The sequence below is a fragment of the Impatiens glandulifera genome, chromosome 6 (genome assembly GCF_907164915.1).
Source record: "Impatiens glandulifera chromosome 6, dImpGla2.1, whole genome shotgun sequence".
NCBI classification, from domain to species: domain Eukaryota; kingdom Viridiplantae; phylum Streptophyta; class Magnoliopsida; order Ericales; family Balsaminaceae; genus Impatiens; species Impatiens glandulifera.
In genome coordinates, this window is record NC_061867.1 from 15,159,480 (window position 1) to 15,166,894 (window position 7,415).

The 7,415-nt window shown below is 33.1% G+C and overlaps 1 pseudogene; it reads right to left on the reverse strand.

Annotated features, from left to right (window-relative positions):
• Positions 1-6,897: 6,897 nt before the first annotated feature.
• Positions 6,898-7,415, reverse strand: LOC124941226 (annotated as a pseudogene).

Genomic DNA, 7,415 nt, shown 5'->3' on the forward strand with positions numbered 1-7,415 from the left:
GGCCTGTCACAATCACCTTTTGAGACTGTGGGTCGTTAACACAACAATTGGAAGAAGTAAACAAAACTATGAGACTAGAATCACACAATTTACTAACAAATATAAGGTTTAAAGAAAGACGGGGAATATGGTAGACACGTGGGAAAGAAAAATAAGATGTTTGTATATAACTAATTCCTGCCAATGGCATTGGAGTACCATCGGCAGTCATGACGGAAGATGATGGAATAAAATTGACTGACACAAATGAGTTAATATTAAGAGATATATGATGAGATGCGCCTGAATCTAATCTCCATAAGGGAGACAATTTACCTGAATTATCAGACGATGACAAACCTTTATGAAAGGAGGCGGACATGGCTTGTGGCTGTAAGGCGAGGAACTGCTTAAACTGCTCAAACTTCTCAAACGTATATGAATCCAAGGTTGGAGCAGCAATTGTATAACCAATATGCGGTAAAAGATAAGTCCATTGTGCACTCGGTGGAGAATCATTTTTACAACCAGACATGGTGAAAACAACAACAAATATGGCATGACACAACACGATGTGACACGAATACAAATTTCTAATGACAACCTAAATACAACAATACAAATATGGCACGATGCGTCACAAATATAAATCTGCAACGACAACACAAATATGGCACGACACGGCACGGTGCGACATGACGCGGCACGACACAAATACAAATATCAACAACGACAACACAAATATAATATCCCGAATATGGCACGATGCGAAACGATGTGGCACGAATATAAATTTCAAAACAAAATCAACTAGAGCAAAAGGAAGCAAAAACAGACCATTGACGATTGCAGACTCAAACACCAAATCCAAATCGAAAGATGTGGATTGAAAGTTTTAGGTTGAACAAAAAAATCCATAAATAGAGGATCTGATACCATGATAAAATAAAGAGAGAAGTTAGGGTTTCTTATTAGCAAACATAAAATAAACTGAATGTAATGAAATAGTTTTTATAGTTAGTCATTATAATAGACTGAAATACCCTTAAGTGCTAATAGACTAAAATACCCTTAATTGCTAATAAATATAATAAAACTAATATATCTAACCGTTACTTGGTGTCGATCTTCACCTGTCAATGAAAAAATGCTTAGGGGATGTGCAATGGTCTAAGAGCTCCTTGTAAATGATGAATTACACATGACAAAGACGTAATCTCCAGTTACAAAGGTCGTATCTTAAAGATAAGATGTGGGTTGCAATAATTTATTTATGTTGAAAATGCCGATTCGAATTGGTTGGTTTGAAAACTGCAGATCCAGCTGTTGTGCCTTGTTGTTCTTCTTTCAGGGTCAGCATTTCCTTCTTGGTGTAGAAATAACCAACCACTATACATTCATCTTGAACATTGAAGAGAGGTATATGTTCTTCCAAATGCAGGAGGATGTTTTATATAGTTGGTAAGGCTGCATTGTGACTTGAAGTTGAAAGTAATAATAATGATATAAGTGAAACTTTATGTGACTGCAATATGCATTTGTCTAGTGTTGTCTTAGGTAATGTTTGAATGGTGGTACAAATGGTATAATATAAATTATACCAATAGTGTTTTAATATGGTATTTTTTATATTTTTACTATTGATATAAATATTATCTCATATTTGATATAAAATATTAACCAATCCTCCCTATATACAACACTATTCTTATATATTTAATTTTTTATTATACCCTTTATTAATACTATATATAACTTATTATTATATAATATATTAAATATATTTTATTTAGTTTTAACATTATTATATATAATCAATTTTAATATATATATATATTTTAAATAGGTCAATATTTTAATTAAAAAATATTTATTTATTTTTATAACGATAAATTTATTAATTATTATTTTCTATATTTACTTATATTATAAATAATATTTTATTTTGGTTTATTTTATTACAATTATTAATAATATTTAAATTAAATAAATATAATTTATCGTTTATATTATAATTCATTTTTTTATATTTTAATTAAAATTACATCATTATTAAATAATAACAACAATAATTATAATAATAAACAATATTATTTATAATATAAATAAATATAGGAAATAATAATAATAATAATAATAATAATAATTTTAAATTAATATTTATGCAGTTTATACTATATTCTTATACTATCTATCAACATAAAATTATAAACTATATACAACTTATACCATTTCTATAATTCATATAAAACACCATTAACCTATACAACTTATATACCCTACCTCGTTACAATTATAACTCTATACAATTTATACCATATATAATTTGTACCATGTACCAAACACTACCTTAGTGTATTATCATATTCTCTAGGGTTTTCATACACCCTTCTGAACCTTTCAAAATTCTCAGTTTGCGACATGGGTTGATGCTAGAACTGTGTGTGATAGAAAGAATTAATATTAAATTTTGTTTTTTAAAAATCGTCGCTTTTGTGGCAATAACTTTCAGCGTTATATGAGTTGTAATAATAAAAACGGTGCTATTTGAAAGTGTGTAGCCTATAGCCCCTTATAGATACATATGGTCGCTACGCTATTTGCTATAGCTAGCGCTACGGGCGCTATTGACACCTATGCACCTTCCAAAATTCTCAGTTTGCGATGGGTTGATACTAGAAGTGTGCGATGGAATTGACTGTGGGTGACAATTTTCATTCTCTTTTCAAGAACCAGGATATATGCTCTGAACATTTGTTAGAATGTTCTTAAATACTTCATTCCCGTCTTATAATATTTGATCTTTTTTTATGAGTTTTGTTTTTAGCCAAGTTTCTGTGACCAAAGTTTCTTCGTGCAATCCTTATTTTAAGAACTTTGGTATGGAAGTCCAAATTGGTATATCCTTTTTATATTGTGTTTAGGAGTGAAATATATTACTCAATTCCATGTTACTAAGATTCTTTTCATCTATGTTTGTAATACTTACTAGCATAGTCATTGAATTAGTACATACACCCCAAAACATTTAATTGAATTATGATGGATGGATGCCCACGACTATATAAAATGGACTTATTTCTGAGGTGCATGTGCAGTGTAATTTTATTTGATTAGTTGTAGTGATCGATGTCTAGCTAGCCTGCTTATAGTTTATTATTAACATGTGGTATTTATCTACATGCTTGATTACTTATAATTATTATGTTGTGGAATCTCTTATTTCTTCTGTTGTTTGTGGTTGAATAGGGTTTCATTTCCTTTCCTTCAATATACATTTCTGTTGTTTGTGAATGAATAGGGTTTCATTTCCTATCCCTCAATGTACATTGCAGCATACTTTATTTGCTATTTCATCATTGATTTGAATATAGATGGACAAATCTGTTTATGTTTATGTTTCTACTCACAAATACTAACTTGGTCAAGCTGAGCACCATCTTCTACTCATGGTCAGGGTGGTCCTCCAATGGGACCATCTTATCAAAATTACAACAACTATGGTCAAGATTACGGGCAGAAGCCGCCAGGTCCGTATTCCCATAGCCCACCCATAGCTGCCCAGGGGTATGGGGGGCAGTCTCATGGTCCTCCACCGACTTATTTATATATTTGAATAAATAATATATATATATTTGAATAAATAATATATATATATATTAATATATATATGTATATATATTAAAACAAAAATACTCAATTAGCTTTTAATTTCAGCCCCAATAGTTAAACGTGTCCGGCCGCAGAAGACTCAATCGCTGCCGCCACCGAAAGTCCAATTACTATATTTGCTGGAACATTGCCGCCACCGAAAGTCCGATTACTATATTTGCTGGAACATTGAGGAAGTTGAGGACTTTAAATGTTAAAACATTAGGCCAGCCCACGAAGGAAGGTACCTGGCTTAGATTATTATGGAATTTAACTGTTTATTCAACTGAAAATTAAATTGATAATTATTATTATATTTTTCAAAAAATAAATAACCATTCTAAAAGTACTCAATCAATACTATTAACGAAAATAAAATTAATATTATTTTAATTTAATTAATTTAAAATTAGTTTTTTTTTTTTTGTGTAAAAATTAAATTTAATCTTAAACTTAATATTAACATATATTTTATCCTCTCGGCACCCACTTAATTAATCCTTAATTAACCCTTATTTTGTGACTCACATTTTTACATATGCATCTTTTATTCCATCGACAAACCAACCACCAATCTTAGTCGATCTCAATTGATGACACAACTCTTACATCTCGTCAAACTCAACCACTAACCCTCCAATTGACCCTCATTTTGTGGCTCACACTTTTTCATATGACTCTTTATCCCCTCGGCAAACCACTCACTGACCCTAATATTGTAACTCACACTTTGTTATATATGCTTCTATCCATCGACAAACCACTCACCAATCTTAGTCAACCTCCATTTTTTACTCCCACTTCAACAAATCAACAACTATTCCCAATTGATCACAGACCTCTTATACAACGTCAAACCAACCACTAACCATGTTAAATGTAATTTCATTCTTAACCCTGAATAGGGTTTGTGTAGAGTATATATATACATGAATATTTTATAACCTAAAGGGCCGTATCTCCGGTCCATTTAATCATATATAATAATAGAATATCAACTAATATAACATAGTCTAACACCCCTCCTCAAGTTTGAGCATGCAAATCACAGATGCCCAACTTGGATCTAAAATGGTCGAATAATTGTTTCTCAAGAGCTTAGTGAGAATATCAGTCAATTGAGAAGTCGTGGGAACATGAGAAACAACAATAGTCCCATCCTAGATATGATCCCGTAAGAAATGTAAATCCACTTCAATGTGCTTGTTACGCTCATGAAACACTAGATTCTAAGCCATATGAAGAGTTGATTGGCTGTCTGAGTACACGTGCATACCCGATTGAGTTACTCCAAGGAACACCATGACCCCTTGTAGCCACTTCAACTCACAAATCAAAGTTGCTAAAGATCGATACTTAGCCTCAGCGGAAGTTAAGGCCACAATTGGTGTTTCTTGGACTTCCAAGGACACGAGAGAAGAGCCAAGAAACACCAACCACCCAGTAACGGATCTGCGAGACTTGGGACAGGATGTCCAGTCCGAATCGCATGTTTCTGTTTTTAAAATTTGTTAATTTCGTCCTTCGATTCAGAAGGATCGCCGAGAGGACCATTACCAAGGGAAATATAATATATCCCTCCAGCTCGTCTAACAAAGGTGGACTTTCCAAAATTCGGTGGATTGGACATGGAAGTAGAGATGACAATGGGTACCCGTATACCCGATACCCATGGGTACTCGATGATCGGGTTCGGGTATTTAAAATCGGGTTCAGGGTCAGGGATGAGGAGTAAAAAATGTTACCCGATCGGGTTCGGGGATGGGTAGTGTTAGAAACCAAACTCGATACCCGATACCCGAATATATTAATATATATATATATATATATATATATATTGTTAAAATTTAAATAACTTTTAAAATTCTACATCTTAACCATCATTATCTTAACCATCATTACAATACAATAAATATAGTATTTATTTTCTCTTTACCCAAAACCATAAGTCACACCAATCCAATATCATTATAATAAATGTTGTTCTCTCTCATTAGTCATATGATTCTTAATCTTCATTATTCATTTTTCATCTTTTTTCAACTTTACTTTAACTTTTATCTTCAATCTTCTCTCTAGTTTTGTTCTTCTATCTTCAATCTTCTTTATAGTTTTTATTCAACATCTACAACATAACTATGCAAGGTGTGTTTAGTTATTTTGATCTTTTTACTGCTCTATATTTAGGTTCCATGGTCATTTACTTACTCATTCACAATAACCTTTGGATTTAAACAAAGAAATGTGTGAAACACTCTTATCACCTTTCTCAATGCACATGAATGTGAACCCTTCATCAAGGCCGGTCCTAAGGTAAGGCCAGCGGCTAGTACTAGCACAATAGTGTCTTTCCTGGTGGTCTCTAAGGCTAAGGCGGTTGTGGTCCATTTGTTTTCTCTTATTTTGGTCCACCTTTACTTTTCGGGTGTTTTGCATGATTTATTAAACGATGACATTCTTCTTCTCTTCTTTGATTATTCTTTCCCTTTTCCCTTCTCCTTTTATTCAAATACAAGTCTTCAACCCATCAAAAGGTATCCATCAAAGTAACACACCAAATCATTCTGAATCCTATTCTATTGGTATAATGTATCATTCCAAAAAAAAAAATACTCACTTTGTAGGGACTTTTTGGTGGAGTTTTGATAGCTCAAAACATCGTTATTTAAAATCATGAGATTCCATTTGCAAATATAAATTTTCAAGGGTATTGGATTGTGCAATGTAAAGGGGAAATTTGACTAAATGACCTCAAAGGTGGGGTTATTTGACCTGGTGGCAAAATATAATTTTTATTGCGTTCGTGGTATTTTATTATTTTTTGACGAAATTATCCTTGTAGCGAAACGCTAAGGGACTTAGCGTTTCGCTAAGTGGTAATGCGTGAAATGTCCAGATTACCCTTACTATTTAATATATTATTGCATATTTTTTTCATTTCTTTTCTTCTCCTTCTCTATCTTCCCGCTCTTCTCCTCCTTCTCTCTAAACTGGGCGGCGGCGATCGGCGGCGACGGCGAAATCCACGACAATGAGCTCCACGACGAGCACGAGCATTGTTTCACTTGATACATTTATCCTATGATATTTTAAGTTTATTGATGTTTGGTTTATGCATCTTCGTGAATTGTGATACACTATTTGATATTTAACTATGTTAAAACTAAATACATAAACATGAATCGTCTTAGCTCAGCTGTTAGAAATACCCAAAGAAAGTAGTTCACTTTTTACATATTATTATTTTCTTAATTAGAATTAATTTATTTATTTACTGAAGTAATCTTCGGTCCTGCTCTTGAATTCAATTTGTCCAAAAGTCAATGCCAAGAACAATCCCAAGTGCAAGCAGGGCCAGTTGGGAAGTGAGCAAGCTCAGTCTCAATGCTGGAAAAGAAAGTCCGGTCAAACTGTTGTCGTTGATCGCCGAAATACTGGAAGGTGATGACCATCCGATCAACCCAAACCCAATCACGTTTAGATCTTTCTAATCCCTCTCGAAACTACAATCAAACAAACAAATTTCAATTCTATTCTTATTTTCTTACATTACATATATACATGATACATAACATGTAAACTTTCCACCTGAGGCTTTTGCTGCAACATCAAAAGGTTCCTGGCTCTAACCGGAGTCTTTAGGAATCCTAAGCTCAATCTCACTGGTGATGAAGACAGACAAGAACCGCCTAGACCGGTGATTGTGCTGCCGGCGGTGGCCATTGTTGATGCCATCATTTAGGGAAGAAGAATAATAAGGAATTTTGTGGGTAGTTGTGAAATGT